This window comes from Lathyrus oleraceus, chromosome 6 (genome assembly GCF_024323335.1).
Source record: "Lathyrus oleraceus cultivar Zhongwan6 chromosome 6, CAAS_Psat_ZW6_1.0, whole genome shotgun sequence".
In the NCBI taxonomy this organism is placed as follows: Eukaryota; Viridiplantae; Streptophyta; class Magnoliopsida; order Fabales; family Fabaceae; genus Lathyrus; species Lathyrus oleraceus.
The window spans coordinates 134,566,903-134,589,427 of record NC_066584.1 but is presented as its reverse complement, the minus strand read 5'-3'; the positions used below and the strand labels follow the sequence as shown (position 1 = coordinate 134,589,427).

At 39.4% G+C, this 22,525-nt stretch overlaps 1 non-coding gene across 1 annotated transcript; it reads left to right on the top strand.

Annotated features, from left to right (window-relative positions):
• The first annotated feature begins 14,877 nt into the window (after window positions 1-14,877).
• On the top strand, window positions 14,878-14,984 carry LOC127099765 (small nucleolar RNA R71). The gene has a single exon (XR_007794238.1). It is a non-coding gene; the product is annotated as a small nucleolar RNA R71 (small nucleolar RNA).
• Window positions 14,985-22,525: the final 7,541 nt, after the last annotated feature.

Below are 22,525 nucleotides of genomic sequence, written 5' to 3'. Positions count from 1 at the left end.
TATGGTGTGCCAGATAAGATCATTACTGATAATGGATCTAACTTGAATAACAAGATGATGAAAGAACTGTGTAGTGAGTTCAAGATTGCGCATCATAATTCTTCTCCTTATAGACCCAAGATGAATGGGGCTCTTGAAGCTGCTAATAAGAATATCAATAAGATTATCCAAAAGATGGTTGTCACGTATAAGGATTGGCACGAGATGCTGGCATTTGCTTTGCATGGATATCGTACATCTGTCCGCACTTCAACAGGGGCAACCCCTTTCTCTCTTGTTTATGGCATGGAGGTTGTACTCCCAATAGAGGTGGAGATCCCATCAATGAGAGTCTTGATGGAGGCCAAGTTGACTGATGCTGAATGGGTTCAGAGTCGTTATGACCAGCTGAATTTGATAGAGGAGAAGAGATTGACGGCTATGTGCCATGGTCAGTTATATCAGCAAAGAATGAAGAAAGCTTTTGATAAGAAGGTCAAGCCTCGTGTGTTCCGAGAAGGTGACCTCGTGCTCAAGAAAGTCTTGTCTTTCGCGCCCGATTCCAGGGGCAAGTGGACTCCAAATTATGAGGGTCCGTATGTTATTAAGAGAGCCTTTTCAGGCGGTGCTTTGATACTTACAACTATGGATGGGGAGGATTTCACTCGTCCTGTGAATTCAGATGCAGTCAAGAAATACTTCGCCTAAAAGAAAAAAAACTGAATAGCTCGCTAAGTTGAAAACCTGAAAGGGCGGCTTAGGCAAAAATGAGCGTCTCGGGCGATCCAGGAAAAAGTTAGAGACAAAAAAATAATATAATAATGATATATGTATCCCGCTAGATTGAGTACCTCACCCTGGGGAAATCTAGGCAAAAATTAGGGATTTGGCAAGTAACTGCATCCTGACAAGACTTTGTTCTACAACTGTCATCCGTCAGAGATTCTTGCTCATTATCAACCAAAGCTTCAAATACATCGGATTCAGAATTGGTGGAGAAATGGTCATTATGTTCAATGTAGCCCTTTTCCAATATATATCACCAATTTCAAATTTGTAAAGATCTATGGAGTCTTGCCATTCGCAGACTACCATTCTATTAAATAAATTTGAGCCTTTTATCCAATTATTGGCACTCTTATCTGTTTCTATTCAACAAATGTTTTGCATGTTTTGATTAAGAAAATATCATTGTTTTAAACAATCAAATTTTTCATAATTTGTTTTTAAACAAAGTGCACATTCACAATGACAAAAGGATACTTAGGAGATCCTCAGTGCTTTCACAAGGGTGGTACGATCCCCAACAGGGTAAGATTGTTGTCCATATTCCTGGCATGACTGTATCTCCTCCCTCCGGAACCTTTTGTGGTTTATCCTACCAAGTGGATTGCTTGTTGAGAGTCACCTCTCTTCCCTTCAGCAGAGTAGCAATCTTTCTTCCTCAGCAGCTTGGATCTTTTTGGGCAAGAGCGGTATTTGGTGGTTGATCCCGATAAATCCTTTATCTCCTCGGATAGATTCCCCAATAGAGTTGTTGGTGTGGTGGACCTTGTCTGTGATAACTCTCGTCCCTAGCTGGAATGATTGATGATTCATCCCCTGCAGAGTTCTGTGCTTCCTGGTATCTCTGATCCCCAGCAGATTGGATACTCTCCGATGAACTTGGCTTTCTCTCTTGAGATGTAGTACCGGGTGGTTGATTCCTGGACCTGGTTGTGTTAGATATGTCTGTTTGTCAGCATACATCATACATAAACCACGCATATACATGCATAATTATAACATTCAGATATTCCTGTTGCATTCTTTGCCATATATCGTTGTTTGCTGTCTCCTGCTATTTGGTGATATATTTCCCCAAGCAGATGTGTGTGTCTGATCTCTCCATATAGAGTCAGCTCCATAGGCAGAAATCATCTATCCTTTCTTCCATATTCCCCACCGGGTTATATCCTCGTGGATGTTGATTGTTTTTGTTCCTTCCCAACACATATATTGGGATGGCTTTCCCCATTGAGTTATATCCTCACCGGGACAAGTCTTGATTTGGTGTGCCTATCTAGTTTGATCCTAGATCGGTCTCTTGAGACTCTTTTCCTGTTTCCCCGTGGTAAATGAATAATTTCTCAATAATTAGTAATTATTATCCCCGGCGGAGTCTGTGGTTCTCTACCCTCATACCGGTAGTTGTAAACCCTATTTCTTCCCTTTTTGCAGAGTAACTATCTTTTGCTCATCTTTAATTGGTGACAGTTATCTTCATCCAATATTCGGTGATGATATCCCCTCATCTGCTTGGATAATTGCCCTGATTACGCAATTTATCCCCAGCGGGTCATCTCTTGTCTACCCTGTTGTTGTTGGTGACGATTGTTTCTCTCCTGAATTGGTCATCATTATATACCTAGTTTCGGTATCCCGATGCCTTTTCTTTTCGGTCGATTTATCCTTTATTAACCCAGTAACCGGTTGTGGATAATCGCCCATGTGAGTATATTATCTATATTCTGACGGTAATAGATGATGTATCTCATGCACTCTTTGGTCGAAGCTTTGTTCTTCCCTAGTCGAGTAAGAGTCGTATCCCCTTTGTGGAGTCGAATATCCATCCTGTAATCGAGTTTGCTTTTTAGCCCTCTTGTGGATGATGAGTGTCTTGGGAACATTCCCCAATTCACGTCTTGGTTGGTCACCTATTATATGCCCAGTAACCGGTATCCCTGGTGTTCCTTCCTCTCTGCTCCCTATTATGACCTTTTGTCCCCTGTTGTCGCATTACGCGAAAAACCGGCGGGAAACAAGAACAACAGAGCCGCCACCGTGCGTTATTTATCCCAAAAGAGGGAAAGGAAACGCTCAGAGTAAACCTGGAAAGAACATGGTCTCGCGACCAAAGAGAATGGGATCGGGAGTCGGTTATGCGAAGGGAAGGTATTAGCACCCCTACGCATCCGTCGTTCTCGACGGGATCCACGCACAAAAGGAAGGAAAATGGTTGCTAAAACACTGCTCACACACACACACAACTGGCTGAAAGAGACACAAGAAAACAAACAAGACGGAAACTGACTCGGCAGGATATCGCATCCTGAGCCTACTTAGTCTATCAGGCATAGACATCAGAGTCGAAGTAGTTCGGACTGGGGAAACGACACATGCTCGCTAGGATATCACATCCTATGCATACGTATCTCCTTTGACGAAGGAGAATCAGAGCATTCGTAGCTCGGCTGACACGCACACAAACAAACACAGGTAAAGGCAAACGTGGAGCCCAAATGCCAATCACTGGACTTACATCAGCATCCGAACCAAACAAAACCACACTGGAACCCGAACGCCACTCGATGGACTTACATCAGCTTCCAAGCACACAACAACACACACAGAAGGGTTGAAGACACAAAGGTTGAAAGGACAAACTAATAGGGAGACTAGAGCTCGAGCCTAATAGTTGCCAAACACACACCAAAAAAAGAAAAAAGAGCGCCCGGAGAGATCAGCTCATCTCCTGCCTACGTACCTCATCTGGTATGAGGATCAGGGCGACGTAGTTCCCCTACGCAGGGAAAAAGGACTAGCCTAACCAGATAACAGAGGGAGACACAACACTAGGGAGACTACGACTCGAGCCTAGATGTTGTCATGCAAAATCGTCCCTAAGTTAAGGTTTCTAGCTAACTTGCACAGGAAGCAAGCCTATCCTAAACATGACTTGCACAGGAAGCAAGCCACACCTAACCTAACTTGCACAGGAAGCAAGGGTCTCGATTGCAACTAGGGCAAGAGAAAGGGGAGGTCTCAATCGCAACGAGGGCCAGAGAAAAGAATTAGTGTTAGTTGTTAGTCAAACTCGGCAAGACATCGCATCTCGTGCCTACGTATCTCATCTGGACATGAGAATCAGAGTTGCCGTAGTTCGGCTAAACTATTCCCGTTGGTTTGTGTTTTTTAAGTGGACAACGTCACTGCGCAATCTACCTGATGCTCGACCTTTGGAGACTTACTCACCTGTAGTAGAAGGAGTTAACGTATCCTTAAGAGGGAATAATGTTTGTTTGTGTTTTAGGAAAGCTCAAGCAAGAAAGGAAGTCCTATACGAAGGAACCGTGCTACCTTAATTGACATGCAAACGAGACTACGCGGAGTCTAGCAAACCTAGGGGATACAATCACACCTCACAAGCACATACAGCATGAAATAAACACACCAACAAGGGGCTCAAACATCAAGGCTAGGTTTTAGTTGAGGGGTCATATCAACCTCAATAAACAAACCACTGGAACTGGGTAGTGTTAGCTCTTAACCTTGCCATTGAGGGGCTAAGGTGAAGCAGATGAAAGGTGAGTGAAGATAGGACTTCACAGCTCTTATCCCTGGCCTGGGAGAGCTTAAGACAAGAATGTGTGGGTTCAGAAAGTGGGAACCCTTCTACACATTTAAAACTGACTCAACTGTACAATTGTACACGATCTTGGGTTTGTATCTGCAATGCATCAACACAGTGGTGTGAGCAAAGCAGATGACACACAGAATAGCAGGGGATAGATTGCATATCCCTTGGGTTCTGCCAATTGCCTCTTCACTTAGGAGGTCTTTGCATATGTACAAGGACAATTTTAAACAGTCACAAACATTGCCTCTTAAGGAGGACTTCAGACAGGTGCCTGGCCAAGTAACAGGCCAGGTCTTCCAGACTACATGAAGTAAAGAAGTTATACCTCAATGCAAATTGCTCTTAATCAAAGCAAAGCAAAGTTCACAAGGAACTAAAAGCAACTAAATTACCTGAAATCAGTCAAGCACAGTTAGTATACAAGTCAAAGTTAAATCAGAATGAAACAAAGGTTAACAGTCAACACAAGCAGATAAATGTGCAATGCACAAGGTTCAAGGCATGTGAGCTAAGCAACCTACAAAACAAATAGATTAGTAATGATAAACAAGCACACTCAATCAATTTGTATTGGTCTCATTGGGTAATTGTTGCTTAACCTGAAAAAATAAGCTCAAACATGAGTAACAGGACCACTAGGACAAGCCTAGGGTCAAAAGGGGATAAGAAAAAGTCAAAACAGCAAGTGGCAAGTATCCAAAATCATGTTTAAACAATCAAGAAACAAACCCAATTTGTTTCACATTCATATCAATCATCATCATCATTTCATGAACAAAAGAAGTCAAAGCATGGCATATGGAAGCTCATAGAAGTCAACAGCAAGACTCAACTCAAAACCAATCATAAACAATTCCAAAAATTCTCAAATAATTCATGATCAAACATCATCCAAAACATGATAAGCACACCAAATTTTAGCTCAATTGGATCATGGGAAGTAGGGAAATGAAAATCAGAAAGGCAAGGCAAGTTTAAACATGCTCAAAGAAGTCAACCAAACATGTATCAACTTCAAAAAATCATAAACCAGTGATAACATATGAGAAATGAATGGGATTAACACCATGATAAACCTTAAGATGTCTACTAATCACATGTCAAATTTCAAGTTCATCCAATAAAGTATGAGAATTTCACAAATGAAATGGGAACATGTATCACAAAAAGTCAACATAAGACCAAACAGGGGAGAAAAATCTCAAACATTTAGGAAATTCCACAAACAATTCCAAGAAAATTCACATGCAAACTAGGCATTCAAGAGTGCATTCATGCAAAAATTAAAAGCAATTTGAGGTCAAGAGGCATGGCTATGAAAATCATCAAGTTGCACATCAATGGTGTGACACAAATTGTCACACCCTACTTCAAAAAATCATAACTCAATGACCAGAAATGATAAATTCATGAACTCTATACCAAAATCACCATGGATGTGTCTAGTCTATGCACAAAAAATTTCAAGGCCAATGGATAAAGCATTATCATTTCACAAAGGTTTTTGCAAAAGGTACAAAATATTGTCACATGTCACAAACCCTAATACCAATTAAAATCCACTTATCCAAAAACTCTGGAAAAAGTATGATAAATAAGTAGAGATCATGATGAATCAAATGCAAAAAATCCCACGAAATTTGGATTTAAAATGATGGACTTATGATTTTTCAAAGTTTAGGCATCAAATGAAATTAAAATTGAGAAAAATAAATGAAATAACATGATTAATTAAAATAATTGGAACGGAGTGGCATTGTTGTAAATAAGTAACAACTTAAACCAAACGCTGCGTTCAGGGCAAGGCAAAGGAAATAATCTGATTGGCTGACTAATGGAACAGGGCCATGCATACGTGAACAGGGACAAGTTCTGGGCAACAACATGAAAATTAGGGTTTATGCTGAACAGTAACAACTTCATCCCTTCCAAAATTCGTGAAAAAAATTTAAACCCAGAAATGGCAATTGAATACATCAATGTAATCAGCAAACAACAAGCACGCATAATCCATCACTCATTTGCATTGAATCCAACTAATTAACACGAATCGAGCAAAAACAACATGCATCACCAAACTTAAAAACTAGATTTCTCCTAAACTACTCAACCATTCAACATGATTCCAAGTTCATTGTGACCAGGGTAGTGAGATCTACACATTGCATATCATGATTTTGAGAAAAGATGAATTCGAAATCTTACTTGTTTTTGAAGACAAAGATAAAACAGTGCTGTTTTGGTGATGTTGGCTTAAAACAGATGCTCAAAATTGCTTGAAAGGATGGATGAGTGAAGGCTTTGGCTCAGGAAAGCTTGGTCTTGCTCGAATCAAACTCTGCCATTGATGTAGCTTGGATGAAACAGAGCTTGCTCCTTGGTTCCAGTTGGTTTATGATGGTTGGAATCAGCTCAAAATGGGTGTTGAATGATGAAGCAACAATAGCCAGCTCGTGTGCTTTACAAGTTTTCCAAGAAAAGTTCAAAAATGCAAAAATGGAAATTTGAGAGAGTGAGAGAATTCTGTGATAATGTTGGCTGCTAGGGTTTTTGATTGACAGAAAATGAGCTAATATATGTCTGTTTAAGGTTGGTTAAGTGAAAGCTAAACACAATTTTGTTTAATGGTAAGTTTTGCTAATTGGTCGTTTGGCTTGAATGGTGAGGTGCAAGGGCAAAAGCCACGAAATTGGGCTTGTAACAAGTCTCAAATATCATTTCAGACCTTATTCAAATGGCAAAATGGATTAAAAATGGTTATTTGGAAAATTCAATTTTTACCCTCACTTGAAAATAAATCATGTAAGTGCAAAAAGGCCATTTTGATTTGTAATGTTTTGGTGCATGAGGGTTACATATTTGGAAAGATGAGGTCAAATGTGACTTGTTGGAAAAAACCCCACCCAATTTGGCCAAATGGTTTGAGAGATATGGCCTTTTGAAGTTCAAGAATTTTTGAAAATGAATTGATCATAACTTGCCAACCATACATGGGAATTGAGTGTTCTTGGACTTTATGGAAATGGGAGAACAAGATCTTCAACTTTCATGTTGGGCAAAAATTCATTTGAAGCTTGTATCATGATGTAAGTTTGGGATCAAGAAGTTTCCATTTTTGGCAAATTCCAATTACCGGTCAACTTTCTATTTTTGGAAATTTCTTGTTTGACTTCAAATTCTTCAATGATGATGCTTGACATGTTATATGAGGCCTATATGGACATGAATAAGCCCTCTCAAACCAATTCCCACCTTGAAATCCATAAAATCAAACCCAGTTGACCAAGGTTGACTTTTTAGGGTTTCTGGTAAACTGTGCATTGACTGATGACTTCTGAACATCCAATCCTTGACCAAAACACTTCAAGAGGACCCCTAGGTCATGTGAACATGTTGGACCAACCCTAGGGCCTTGGCTCAATGGAAAATGCACTGACTTGCTTGACTGACTGATCTCCTGACCAGTTTGACCTAATTCTTCTGACTGGCTTGCACCTGAGGCAAAGGGACAATGCAATGTTATGCAGTGGACCATGTTAATGCTATGACCTAATATGAGAATGTATGTACAATGATAGGTGCAAATTTGAGGTGCTACACCTGTGGAGTCAGAATCCCTGAATTGAAGTATACCTTTTAGGTTTTCCTCAGACGTTTTGAAGTTTTGATATCTCTCACCCTTATACCGGTCTTAGATATTCATTCTTCTTGAGCATGTTGTATCTCTCGCCCTTTCGTCGGTGTTCAGATCCCATGTCTCGTTGAGCTTATTACCTAGTAAACCGGTAATACCTCATCCCGCTGCTTCCCCAGGAGTCTTTTTAGACATCCCCAGCAAATTCCCTTAGTGGATTGTTTTCATCCGGATTTTATCCGAAGTATCCGTTGTGGATAGTTTTTGCTATATTGGCATATTCCCCAATACATGCATCTTCGAGTCAGCTCGAGTCTTTCCAATGGACTTATTCCCTTTGGAATTTTGTTCCCCAAGCTTTGAGTCGTGACCTGCTCGCGCATTTTTATCCCTTTTCTATCCCCAGGAGAGTCCCCAGGGTCTTGGTCCCATGGAGTGAATTGCTCATATGGATTATCAGTGGCTTCTGATTTCTTTGCTTTTGTGGACACATATCTCCACAGAGTGTTACCATTTTTCATACCTACATTTGCATCATGAGGTCTCTTAGGGACCAAAATTCGTCTCTTTGTTATTATTTCCGCCCATTCTACCCCGTCGAGACGAAGATTTTAACCTTCACTTCTCCGGCTAGAATGACCTTAAATAGGGGCATCTGTAAGACCCCAATTTTGGCCCTAAGATCCCCCATGGCATCATAACATTGCATTTGCATAGCCTCAAGGATCATGAGCTTCTTGGTTCCCTTTGCCTTTGGGTGGGACCCCTTGTGATTGGTTTGAGATCACCAAGCATGCTTGAATTATATATCATCGTTTCTCTTATTTTTGTTTACTAACCAAAAGCACAAAAATGTGTCACTAACATCTTTTGTTTGAAGCTTGAGTATCATCCAAGACACTTTGTGGTCAGTCAACACAAGAGCAAGACTTGAGTTACTTCCAACAGGTTCAAATAGGGTCTATTCGTCATCCAAATGCTAATCTGGAAAGAGCAAAATTTGTCCCTGAGCTGTCATGCTCGCTAGGCGAGCAGCATGGTTCGCTTAGCGAAGAGAATTGTCATGCTCGCTAAGCGAGCAGATCCTTCGCTAGGCGAAGCGCGCGCACTTTGGAAAATAATAGAAAATTTTGGGTTTGATTCTGAGCCCACCAAGTCACCAATATTAGGCTATAAATACCAGAGCTTCATTTGAGAAAAACAGACTGGAGACTATTACAAACCCTGGACAGAAAGAGTAGAAAAAGGGAAAGAAGGAGAGAGGCAAACTAATCTGCAGCAACCTCCAAACAGCTCTGAAAAGTTCACTCTGACTCACACACTTCACCTCCATCTCCCACAAACCCTGACATTGCTTTGTAAACCCAGCCGTGCCTTTCGAGTTTCATCGGTCTCTCCAATCAGGTTTGCCCTTATCCCCATTACTCTATGCTTTTAATTTGAATACTCTGAATGTGTGAGGTATCGTTCAGTTTTTTGCCCACAGGTTTAGATATGCATAAATGTGTAAACAATACCTTGAATGTTTTGATCACTTAATTTCTGAGATGGATGCCATAGGGTTTGGAGTCCCTAAAATCGTACTGTTACCAATGGGAAATCCAGAACCCGCAGGCGCTCACTAGCACCTTCGCTAGGCGAGCCTGCAGCGAAGCTTCGCTAAGCTTTCGCTAGGCGATGCAGCAGCGATCGCGACAGTAGTTGTTTTTTTCCCGTTTGCTCTAACCTGTTTTGTGTTTGTTATGGCATTATTTTCTCCTAATTCCGTCATATTACTCTAACCTGTTTGTTGAGTTTTTGTGAGGGCTCACATACTCTTGCAGGGATAGCTTGCTTGGTGTTCCACTTTATTTGTGGGGTACCACCTGGAGGTCTATTCCGATTACCTGTACTGACTCGCTTTCTTTGATGGTGTTTAGCTTGGAAGAGTCTTTGGGTTTCTTATCTATCTAATTGTTGTTACTTCGGATCTTTATCCGTACGGTAGATCTCTCGATCCCTTTACTTTTCCCGCATGTTACCGATTTCTTAGGTTTCGTATAGCCTCTCGTGGCATGTCATTTAAGGTAGCGCGGTTCCTTCATCTAGGACTGCCTTTTTGCATGAGCATCCCTAAACACCTCAAACTCATTGATTTTTCTTCTCCTAAGAACATGTTTACTCCTTCTACTACAGGCGAGTAAGTCTCCAAAGGTCGAGCATCCGGTAGATTGCGTAGTAACGTCGTTCAACCCTTAACCTGTAGTTAGTCGAACTACGTTTTGCTCTGATTTTCATCCCAGATGAGATACGTAGGCATAAGACGCGATGTCTTAGCGAGCACACTCCTCTTTAACCCCTAGGTAGCCGAGCTACGAAGACTCTGATTCTCAGATTCAGATGAGATACGTATGCAGTGGATGCGACATCCGTGCGAGTCATTTTCTTTTGACCCTTCTTTTAGTAAGTAGTACATTAGATAAACATACACACTTTTCTAATCCCTTCAATCATGTTTGCACAAATAAATTTTCACAAAAACAACGACCTTTGCAACAAATGTGAAAAGGGCTCCCTAGGAGTACCTAGGATGCTTTGGGTGCCTAACACCTTCCCATTGCATAACCAACCCCCTTACCCAGATCTCTGACATTTTTACTAGTTTTTGATTCGATAAAACTTTTAGGTTTTTGTTCGCTTTCTAACCATTCCTTTGGATAAATAGAAGTGCGGTGGCGACTCGACTTGTATGATTTACCTTGGATTTAGTCAATATATCTAATGGTAACGAATACCCCGCTACACTTATGACTAAACATGGTGTTCCAAATCTAGGGAATATATAGTTTTTAAATAGTGTGATTACTACCCTAGTGTCGTTTGTGGGTGCAGTTATAGCTTCAATCCACTTAGACATATAGTCTACAGCTACTAAGATGTACCTATTTCCTAAGGATGGTGGGAAAGGTCCCATGAAATCTATACCCCATACGTCAAAGAGTTCTACTTCCTGAATGTTTCTTAGAGGCATTTCATCACGTCTTGAAATGTTTCCAGTGCGTTGGCATCTATCACATTTGACAATGCAAGCATAGACATCACGCCACATGGTAGGCCAGAATAGGCCAGCTTGAAGAATCTTGGCGTATGTCTCAGAGGTGCTCGCATGTCCACCATAAGGTGCAGAATGACAATGCTTGATAATATTATTTACCTCTTCTTCTGGAATGCAACGGCAAAAAATGCCATCTTTACCCCTTTTGAAAAAGAGCGATTCGTCCCAATAGAAGTTTATCACATCGTGGAAGAATTTCTTCTTGCGGTGGTAGTCAAGATCAGGGGGTACTATATCAGCAGCTAGGTAATTAACGAAGTCTGCATACCAGGGTATGTTACTTATTGCTAAGGAATTTTGGGGATGCTCATGAGGGCTTAGGTTATCATCTTCAATGGTTTCCACTCTAGCTATCAGTCTATCATAGGCGAAATCATCATTTATGGGTACTAGTTCAGGTTTTAGATGTTCTAGCCTAGAAAGGTGATCGACTACTACATTTTTAGTGCCTTTTTTATCTCTTATGTCTAAATCAAACTCTTGTAGTAATAGAATCCATCGGAGTAACCTGGGCTTGGCATCTTTTTTACTTAATAGGTAACGAATGGCAGCATGATCGGTGTAAACTATAATTTTTGCTCCTACTAGATAAGATCTAAATTTGTCTATAGCGAAAACTACATCGAGTAATTCTTTTTCAGTTGTTGCATAGTTAAGTTGGGCAGCATCTAGGGTTCTACTGGATTAATAAATGGCATGTAATTTTTTATCTTTCCTTTGTCCTAGAACGGCTCCAACTACATAATCACTAGCATCGCACATTATCTCAAAAGGTTCTGACCAATCAGGTGGTTTCATAATGGGTGCTGAGATTAACGCTTGCTTTAAAAGATTAAATGCGTCATTACATTTTTCATCAAAAATGAATTCAGCATCTTTCATTAAAAGTCCAATTAAAGGTTTGGTTATTTTGGAGAAGTCCTTAATAAAACACCGGTAGAATCCAGTGTGTCCAAGAAAGCTTCGGACTTCTCTGATGGTTTTTGGTGGTTTTAGGTTTTCTATAACTTCTATTTTAGCTCTATCTACCTCTATACCTTTTTCAAAAACTATATGTCCTAAAACAATTCCTTCGGTCACCATGAAATGACACTTTTCCCAATTTAGCACGAGGTTCACCTCCACGCATCTCTCCAGGATTTTCTCAATGTTAGCAAGGCAATTGTGGAAATCAAATCCGCAAACCGAGAAATCATCCATAAACACTTCCATGATACCATCTAGGTAATCTACAAAGATTGACATCATGCAGCGTTGGAAAGTAGTTGGGGCATTGCAGAGGCCGAATGGCATTCGTCTGTAGGCAAAAGTTCCATAAGGGCATGTAAAGGTAGTTTTTTCTTGATCTTCGGGGTGGATAGGTATTTGGAAGAATCCAGAGTATCCATCTAGATAGCAGAAGTAAGAGTGTTTGGCTAGACGCTCCAACATTTGGTCTATAAATGGTAAAGGGAAATGATCCTTCCTAGTTGCTTTATTTAATTTTCTATAATCTATACACATCCGCCATCCTCCTTCTAAACGTTTTGCTACATGTTCGCCTTTATCATTTTGCACGACTGTGATGCCTTCCTTTTTAGGTACTACATGCACATGGCTTACCCACTTACCATCCGAGATCTGATAGATTATACCTGCCTCAAGTAACTTAAGAACTTCCTTTTTAACAACATCACTCATTATAGGGTTTATTCTTCTCTGATGTTCCCTGGAGGGTTTTGAATCTTCTTCGAGCGAAATCCGATGCATGCACACGGATGGGCTTATACCTTTCAGGTCAAAGATATTATATCCTAAGGCTGAGGGATATCTTCGTAAAACGTCTAAAAGTTAGTTTGTTTCCTCTTGGATCAAGGTAGCACTGACTATAACTGGACAGTTCATCTTTTCATCGAGGAACTCATATCTCAGGTTCTTAGGCAGTTCCTTAAGTTATAAGGTTGGCTTCTTAGGGCATGGCATAGGATTTGGGGTAAGGGATAAACATTCGTAAAGGTTATCATCGATGTAGGGTTTTTTAGAGTCATCATCTTCCCTTATGAGAGTTGATGGTAACTTAATTGTTTTTATAATTTCTTCTTGTTCTAGTTCTCTAACACATTCATCAATGATATCTAAGGCATAACACGTGTCTCCCATCACAGGTGCCATAAGATATTTCGAAAGTATAAATTCTATTTTCTCGTTACCTACCTCAAATGTCAACTTTCCTTTCTTGACATCTATTATGGCTCCTGCAGTCGATAAGAATGGTCTACCTAGAAGGGTTGGTATATCATTGTCCTCTTTGATGTCCATGACAACAAAATCAGTAGGGATAAATAACTGACCTATCCTAACAGGGACATCTTCTAAAATGCCTATCCGATACTTAACAGATTTATCAGCTAACTGAAGTGACATCTTAGTGGGCTGTAATTCTCCTAAGTTTAACCTCTCACAAACCGCTAAAGGCATTAAGCTCACACTAGCTCCTAGGTCTAGAAAAGCTTTTTCGATAACATGATTACCCAAAAGGCAAGGAATGGAGAATTTCCAGGATCTTTATCTTTCTTTGCTAATTTGTCCTCGGAAATAGCATTACATTCCAAAGGCTTTGGATCGTCAAGTCTACGTTTGTTGGTAAGGATGTCCTTGAGAAACTTTGCATAAGAAGGTATTTGGGTGATGGCTTCTGTGAAAGGGATTTCTACATGAAGTTTTTCTCTAACTTTAATAAATTTTTGATATTGTTTATTGATATGGGTTTGTTTGAGTCTTTGCGGATATGGTATAGGTGGTTTATATGGCGGGGGTGGTACGTAAGTTTTATCTTTAGGTTTTTCTCCTTTTTCTTGACCTTCCTGGTTTTCATATTCCTATGGTTCCTTTACTTCATCCGTGGGTTTGGTATATTCCTTAGAAGTTTAGGGTTCACTCAATCTTGGGTTTGGTGGCTCATCATAAGCGTTCCCACTTCGTAGGGTAATGGTATTGGCTTGTCCTCTCGGATTTTGTTGAGGTTGTCCAGGGAATTGTTCTCCAGGTGTAGTCTGAGGGCTTGGTTTAAAGCTACCTGAGAGATCTGGGTTTCAAGCATCTTAGTATGAGTAACTATTTGGTCAACCTTGGTTCCTAATTGAGTAATCAATTCGTTAACATGAATGTTCTGGTTCATGAACTCCTTGTTTTGTTGGGTTTGAGCGGTGATACAATTTTTGCATAATTTTCTCAAGGCTCGACTTTGGTGGTACAGGTTGCATAGGTTGATTTGATCTTGGGGCTTGATAACTAGGTCTCGGGGGTGCATTATTTTGGATAGGGTTATTATTTTTATAGGAGAAGTTCGGGTGATTCCTCCATCCAGGGTTATAGGTATTCGAGTATGGGTTCCCTTGGGTGTAGTTCACTTGCTCAGAGTGGGTTTCGTTTAATAGAGTGCATTCTGCAGATTGGTGTCTTTTGGTTCCATATATCTCAGAATCCGACGAAACTACGGCTACAGTATTCGGGTTTATGCACATATGCTCGACCTTAAGGGCTAATGCGTCCATTTTAGCTTGTATCATGTCTATAGAGCTTAGTTCATGCACTCCTCCTTGGGCTTCCTTTTTCTCAATTGTCGCTCGTTCGACTCCCCATGATTGATGGTTTTGAGCCATATCTTTGATGAGGGCACTAGCTTCAGGATAAGGTTTGTTCATCAGAGCACCGTCTGCGGCAGCGTCGATGGTCATCTTCGTGTTATAGTGAAGTCCATTATAGAAGGTTTGAATGATTAACCAATTTTCTAAACCATGATGTGGGCATGCTCGTAACAACTCTTTATATCTCTCCCAAGCTTCGAACAACAATTCTCCTTGGTTTTGGGTAAATCTAGTTATATGGTTTCGAAGAACGGCGGTCTTACTCGGGGGAAAGTATCTAGCAAGAAAAACTCTTCTAAGGTTATCCCAAGTTGTAATGGAATTGGGTGGAAGGGAATCTAACCATGATAAGGCTTTATCTCTGAGGGAAAAAGGGAATAATCTTAAACGTATTACCTCAGGAGAAGCTCCATTGGTTTTAAAAGTGTCTGCTAATTGAAGAAATATTTTTAAATGTTGGTTTGGGTTCTCAGTAGCGAGACCTGCGAATTGTCTCTGTTGCACTAGTTGCAACAGGGATGGTTTAAGTTCAAAATTATTAGCTGGGATGGTTGGGTTTACTATACTATAACTAGGTTCTTCATTTGATGGTTGAGCGAAATCTTTAAGAGGTCTTCGGTTTTGATCTTCGGGCATAACTCTCTTAATTCTATGAAAGAATAAACGTGCGCGAGCGTAACGTTCAGGTTCCGCCAGAGGATATACTAAGCTTAAACTTCCGGTGCTGCGAGTTCTTCGCATTGACCGGCGGGAAATAGCCTAAGTCTAAACGATATAACAACAGGAAAATGAAATTTGACGAAATTGGTCCCCGGCAACGGCGCCAAAAACTTGATGCGTTGCTTTTCGCAAGTATACGAACACGTCAGAGTAATATAAAAGATTGTTGAATCCACAGAGACCAAGTGTCAATCTATCGTTATCTATTGTTATGGTGTTTATCAAAGGCAATCAAAATAGGTGTTTTTAGAGTGTGCAATGAAAAGTAAAGTATTGAATAAAGTTTAATTAATAAAGACAGGGTCGAATGTAATTCACATAATCAATTAATAATCCAAGTACTTGCTGATAGAACTGCTTATGGGTAATGTTTCCTACTTTGAAAAGAACTAATTTAACGGGAACTGTCGCTTTCGTATATTCAGAACCGAGTTGTACTCCCTAATCAAACCCTCTTATTGTCACTTATAAAAAGGCGCGCATTGCGTTAGAGTAGTAAACCTATTTTTAAGAAATATAGTATCTTGACTAAGTTGAAAAGTATTATAACCTGGATTTCTTAACCAAAAGAGGTTCTTACAAACCGGACTCTAAACTTATAAACGCGTCCGAAAATAATTTTAAAATCTCTTTTCTTCTTAAGTTAAAATCTCCTAATGAACTAAACAAAGCGCTTTCGCTGTTTTTGAAATAGTTAAAAACAATTAAGTTTAGATAGACGTTGGACGGCTTTCGATCTTACCCAACGGAATTGAAGTGCGGGAAAACTTAAGTTAAAAGTTAAAATAGCCCTTAAGTGCTTCTACGAACAATTGTACGGATTATCGGTTTAATTACGATCCTTACATTCTAACCTTATAAATTTAGTTAGACATGGTAAAGTAAAAGTGCAATAATTTAAATAAAAGTAGTGCGAGTGCGGAAAGTAAATAAAAGTAGTGCGAGTGCGGAAAGTAAATAAAAGTAAAGCGAGTGCGAGGAAATAAAGAAAAGTAAAGCGAGTGCGAGAAAATAAATAAAAGTAAAGCGAGTGCGGGAAAATAAATAAAGTAAAGCGAGTGCAGGAAAATAAATAAAGTAAAGCGAGTGCGGGAAAGTAAATAAAGTAAAGCGAGTGCGGGAAAGTAAATAGAGTAAAGCGAGTGCGCGAAAATAAATAAGATAAAGACAAATAATAAAAACCTGTTCCAATCGAAGGGTTGAATAAATTGCAAAGCGGAAATAAAAATGGCGGCAGGATTAACTTCCTTCCAAAGTGCTCCAAACTCGATTACAGACTCGATCACAGACTTGATTACACAATTATGGTAACACTCCAATGCGAAGCGATTACCACTTTAAAATACTGAATATATGCCTAAGTGAAACAAAGTTGCTCTGAGTTTGCCTCTGCTCTAAGTTTGGATGATTGAAAAAGTGATTTTGAGTTTCTATTTATAAGCAAGTAAAAAGATGGAATTGATAAGGATGCCCTTCAACTTGAAAATGGGAGGGAAAACTTTTCCTCTTGTGGTGCCCGCCACAAGGCCATGGCGCCCGCCACAAGGCCAATCTGAGGCACCTTAGTGGAAGTAGTGGGGAATGTGGCAGTTGAGGGAGGTTGAGCTTGGACACGTCATGGCAGGGTCCATGGCGCCAGCCATGGTGGAAGCCACAAGTACAAAATGCTGAATTTTAGGGTTTTTAGCTCTTTTTCGCTCCTTTTCTCGATCGGGGCTCCGATTAAAGTAAAAACCTGAAAACAAAGAAAAACATAGTAATAACACAACAAAATAATAATAAAACAACTGGAATGCATGTGAAATCAGAGTCGAAAATACGGTAAATTTCAGTGTTATCAAACTCTCCCACACTTAAACCTTTGCTTGTCCTCAAGCAAAACATTAAAAAGCTCATAAAAGAAAAACTGTGTAAACGAGTGCTTCAGGTTAAAAAAGTTCTAAGTTCAAGTCGGGATGCAGTGATAGGTACTAACTGAGTCAACTAAGGGTATCATGACGACACTAATCCGCAAATACGGACATAAACTGCATTCCTATATTAATCAACCCATATTATCCCACAATACCTAGGCCTGCCTCTTCATCTCTTTTTGTGTCCTTTTCATTCAGGCGCAATCACATTAAGCTCGTTATCCGTACATGCTTCATAGTAGAGTGGTCTGTTAGTGATTATGATCTGAGCATGGGGTTTCTTGCACATAAATATGTATAGACCCTTTTATTGGACCCAACTGTAGTTGTGGGGGATCGGATCGTAATTCGTCCTACCGAGTTCAGCGCCAGATACCTCTGAGCCAACTAACATCGGGTAAGTTTTTCTTTTTCTTTTTCTTTTTCTTTTTGTAGCAAAATTTTAAAATTCTTTGGTTTAAATGACTTTGTGAGGGTCACCTATACCGGAGTTGCCTTTTTTGCTTTCTTTTATTTTTTTGTTTTACTGGATCATTCACTTATTTGCATCGGTCCCCTACGTAGAGGATGCGTAGGCCGGAGCTGACTGCTGAGATAAACTACTGAGGACTTATGTGGAAATGATGATTAAGGCCATGGTATATGGGGTTTCGAGAATGATTCCTATATTTACGAAGTCTATGGTGCTGAAATAATACTGATGTTTCACAAAGTTCTCCCAAGTCACCGCATCCTTACTTAAAACCTGTCTTAAAAACCCAAAAACTTTCAGAATAACACTGTTTTCTTTTGCAAAAAAAAATTAGGTGGGGCTAAAGGTATGGGGAGATTAGGTTGTACTAAAGATACACTATATTTGGTGACTCGTCAGACTCATGCATTATACTAGAAAGCAAAATAAATAACTAAAAGGAAATAAAAATAAACAAGCTATCTAAAAACAGCAAAGAAAGGCGATAAAGGAAAGACGAGAAAGGAAATAAAGAAAAGACGATAGAGTCTCCTCCCACACTTAAATCGAACATTGTCCCCAATGTTTCGAAATAAGATAAGGGAAGAGTTACCTGACAACCTATTGCTGACCACTGGTGCCTTCGCCATCCTGAGGTGGACGACGGGATTGGGTACGACGACGATCTCTCTGATCCATCCTCGCCTGCAGGGCATCCTGAGCGGTCCTCACCTCTCGAAGGTTACCTAAGATGGAACCTTGAGTGGCTTCGATGAGTGCCATGTGTCGCTGGTGGTGTTCCTGGCGGGCTTGTGTATCTGTGATCGTTTGCAGGGACTGTAGAACAGTGTCATAGGACCTGTCTGTCCTCCGTTGCGATTCTTGCATGAAGCTCATGTTATTCGCCAGTTGTTTTCGTGTGATGAATGTTATGATGCGCATGAATGCATGAATGCATGAATGCAACAACCACAAATAAGGGATCACACACAAGGCAAACAAACAAAGGTTAAGGGATGAATCGAGTCATTGTCAAGATCAATCATCCCTTTTGATGGATTGTGGTTTTCACCTTATCAACATCCAAGTTCCATTGATATTGACAAGACTTGATTGGATCAACCAAGAATCAAGGGTTTGTTGTGAGTCACGAGCATGGAGTCTGGGTAAGAACCATCCCAAAGGAGTGAACTAAGGATAAAAACCTGTAGATCATGCTCTAAAAAGTTCCCAGAATATTAATTCCATCTACCGGATATTACATGTTAGGATGACTGACTCATCAACCCATAATATTCTCAAGAGAAACTTGTCTGAGTGTAGTATCGCGTAACAACTGTTATCAAGTCTACACTTTAACAGCCTCTGCACTACGTCCTAAATAGGTCAAGAGGGATTAAATGTTCCACGATCCTTAGCTTCTCGGACCCCAAATCAGAGATAGTAATGCCTAACCACATATAACTTGTGTGACATTCATAAGTCCAAAAGGGTCTCCACTGAGTAGATGGGTCTCAAGCCAACTTGTTAAGGGCTACTCCACATAAGTCGAACACGACTATACCATCCTCCTATCTTAATTACACTCAAGTTCGGGTTAGAACTTATCTCCCCACTCAGAGATCGCCAAGCACAACAAGCAGATTATATCATACAAACAAATATACATACATCAAATATACAATTAAATACACACACAAAATTAGGCTAAACCCACTGGAGACTACTCCCCAGCAGAGTCGCCACTTAATTTCTGTAGCAGTAAATTCATGACCATCAAGCTATGGATAAGCTAGACGTCAATAAAAACCAGAGTCGCCACCGCGCTTTTATTGTTTCCAAGGGAAAAGGGAAAAGTATGAACAAAACCCGAAAGATAAGAAGTTTTCAAATCAAAACTAATAAAATTCCAGAGATTACAAGTAAGGGGGTTGGTTACACAGAGGGAAGGTGTTAGGAACCTAAAGTGTCCTAGGTACTCCTAGGGAGCCTTTTTTGTGTGCATATGTATTTTTGTACAAACAATGTTTGTAATAAATAGAGTGGAGAGATGAGAAAATAATTCATTAATTATATTTTTTGTGTTTGACAAGACCTTCGGACTTGTGCCTACGTACCAACATAAAATGAGGGATCAAAACCTCGTAGTTCGTGGTAACAATTTCAAAATGAGTGTATTGATTTTAAACAAAATTTAAGTTTAACAAAGGAACAAAATGCCTAAAAATGGTTTGAATGAGTGTTAGTTCTTTTTAGCTTTTGAAATTTTAAATAAAGTATGATTAAGTTCATTTACAAGTTTAATTAAGAAAAGAGTTTAAAAATGCAATGGCATAAGGCCAAAGTTTCTAATTTGCAAAATGGTTTAAGTTTAGAAAACAAACACAATCAAAGAATATTTTAAAAGGAGGGAGAGATTTGAAATTAAAGAAATGGAGAGGAGATGAAGAGACTAATCCTAAGTACAAATTTAAAAGTTAAGAGTTGAAAAGATCTGACCAATGGGCTGCAATCCAATAAATAAGAATGTCATATAGAAACCCAAATTTCCCTTGGACTTTAGAATCAAGAAATATCAATACACAAATAGTAAGATGAAGAGCAAGGCATCAAATAAAGATAGCCACATCCAAGCTTAGCAACTTCATGATCTTCTTCATAATCTTCCATGTATCATATGACTTAAAAGATAAGCATTAGACGCAGGTTCAAAGTAACAGCTCCAAAAGATCATTGTCGCATCTCGAAAAATACGATTCCTCGCGATGGTCGCGGAAATATTTATGTTCGAACAGAGTCGCCACCGAACTTTATTTATCCCAATGAAGGAATAGGAAAATATCGATAAAACCTTTAAAAAAATGGAATAATGGTCGTCGCAACCATATTCGGGTCCGGGAGTCGATTACGCAAGGGGAATGTATTAGCACCCCTCACGTCCGTTGTACTCAACGGGGACCTTTTAGTCTAATTTGCTATTTGAATGTTAGTTAAATGTTATTTGCTTTCTTCGAGTAATTAGAGTTGATAATAGAGATGGATGAAGACCTCAGAAGGGGAAAGGGGAGGTTTTTTTATTAATGTGCTCGCCAAGATCTCGCAATCTCGTGCCTACGTATCCTTATGGTGCAATAAGGAAATCAGAACATTCGTAGTTCGGAGAATTACGCTTTGTTGGTGTCTTTTAATGAACGGCTGTGTAGATCGCGTTCTAAAGGCTAAACGCTGGCTTGTCTACTCTGGGCGGAGGCTTAAGCATTGGTTTGTGGTGCGCATTAGAAAGGATTAACAGTGTTCTTTCGAAAAGAATTTTGGTCACGCGGGGATGACAATGTTGAATTGATGTGTTTGATGTTTTTGGTTTCGATCGTACGGGGACGAGAAGTTAGTTTGATTCATTAGGGTGTTTTGAAGAACGACGAAAGATTGAGCAATGTGGTGCACACCAATCGTCCAATTCTTTCGAGGAATAATAAGGCGAACGCCTTCTACTCCTTTTTCGTTCGAATTATTTCGAAAGTTTGTTCGTGGATGTTGAATATGCACGGTAGTGAGGCGTACGCCTCCTACTTGCTTATTCAAATAATAATGAGGCGTGCGCCACTTATTCCTTTATCCAAGTTTATTTAAAATGTTTTAGTCGGAAGTCGATAATTTGTGCAATATGGCGAGCGCCAATTGTTCAAATAATCGAGAGATGGTGAGGCGAACGCCTCCCATCTTTTATCATCCGAAGTTTGATTTATAAAAGATATGTTCTTAGATGTCGTATTTGATTTGCGAAAATAGTTTGAATTTTGGATTTGTAGGTTTTGAAAAGTCGATGATTTCAGCAATGTGGCGTACGCTAATTATTCAAATAATCAAAGAGTTGATTTGAATTTATTCGATTGTGTTTTTAATTTGATGACGAAAACTCGAGCAATGTGGCGTACGCCAATTATTCGAATAATCGGAGGATAATGAGGCGAACGCCTCCCATCCTTTTATTATTGGAAATATAGAATCTAGAATATTTTAGAAATTATATTAATTAGAAATAAATAATTTGAATATTGTGGTTTGGTATTTTAATTAAATGACGAAAATTCGAGCAATATGGCGAACGTCAATTATCCGAATGATCGAGAGATAATAAAGTGGAGGCTCATTATTCTCCTTTTCATTTAAAGATTAATTGAAATAATTTTTTTAGAAAATATATTAATAAAGAGAGGTTTGGATTTGAACTTGTGGGATTAGTTGGAAAAAAAAGTTTGATCAAGATTAATTAGCTAATTAATAAAAAATGAAATTATTTAATTAGTTTAAATTTATCAAAAGTTTATTAACAAAATTAATTAATAAATTAAAAAACAATTACCTCAATTAACAAGTTTAATCAATTTAATCATGTTTTAATTGATTAATGAAAGGGGAGATTAGAACAAAAATGATGTTTGGTTGTTAAGACTGAATGGGCTTCTAAAAGCAAAAAGCCCACTTAGTACTGTTATGCGCTGGGGGTGCTGATAATAACAGAAAGGTGAGCCCACTTAGTTGGCCCATTTGAAAATGACTATGAAGTAAAGGGGGTGTCAGCTAATGAAATACGTGTAAGGTTGGAAGGCAGGCGGGAGGGGGAGAGTGAATGGTTTTCTCCAATTAATTCCAAAACCAAAATATGTTAAAAGGAGAAAAGATATTATAATACAAGAAACAGAAATTAG